General features: G+C 31.0%; 1 pseudogene; it reads left to right on the forward strand.

Annotated features, from left to right (window-relative positions):
• Window positions 1-598: 598 nt before the first annotated feature.
• On the forward strand, window positions 599-680 carry LOC111758465 (U4 spliceosomal RNA; annotated as a pseudogene).
• Window positions 681-987: the final 307 nt, after the last annotated feature.

Below are 987 nucleotides of genomic sequence, written 5' to 3' on the forward strand. Positions count from 1 at the left end.
GTTAAGTAAATGCAAAGGAATTGAAATTATCCCATGTCTATTATCAGATTATAGTGCAATGAAATTGGAAATCAATGGCAAAATAAACCACAAAAACATCATAAACATATGTAAATTAAATAGCACCCTACTGAACAATCAATATGTCACACATGAAATTAAAGAAGATATTAGGCAGTTTCTACAATTAAATGATACTGACAATACAACATACCAGACAATTAAAGCTGTCCTAAGAGGAAAATTTATAGCAGCAAATATCCATATCAGGAAAACTGAGCAAGTGCAAATAAAAAAACTTGATGGTGAACCTCAAACTTCTGGAAAAATAAGAGGAAGCTAAGTCAAAAGCGCATATGAGGAAAGAAGTTATAAAGATCAGAATAAAAATTAATGAATTGGAGATTAAAAATCAATAGAATCAATGAATCAAAGAGTTGGTTCTTTGAAAGATTAAATAAATCAACAAACTCTTATCCAACTTTATCAAAAAAGGAAAGAAAAGATTAAAATCCGCTCAAGAATTCAAAGGATGAAATCACAACAGACCCTGCAGAAATCCAGATCATCTATACCTACTTTGAAAACATGTATTATAAGCTTTGCGCAGAGGCATTATCATAGCCAATGAGGTTTATCCGAGGTGTGATTATTGCTGCTTGAAAACGTGTATTATAATAAGATGGAAAATACAAAAGAAATGGACAGATCCCTAGATACATATGAATTATCACAGCTGAGTAAAAAGGTATAAAAATTCTAAAAAAAATATCAATCAATGAAATTGAAGATGTAATTAAATATCTACTAACAAAGAAAAGCCCAGGCCCTGACAGATTCACTGCTGAATTCTACAAGAAATTTAGAGAAGTCCTAACACCACTATTTTGCAGATTCTTTAAAAAAATTGAAAGGGAAGCAATATTCTCAAAATCACTCCTGTAAACAAGCATTACACAGACACCAAAAACAAAGGGAGAACCTAAC

Source organism: Cavia porcellus, unplaced genomic scaffold (genome assembly GCF_034190915.1).
Source record: "Cavia porcellus strain 051 isolate PalLab524CR breed Dunkin Hartley unplaced genomic scaffold, mCavPor4.1 scaffold_3, whole genome shotgun sequence".
Taxonomy (NCBI): Eukaryota; Metazoa; Chordata; class Mammalia; order Rodentia; family Caviidae; genus Cavia; species Cavia porcellus.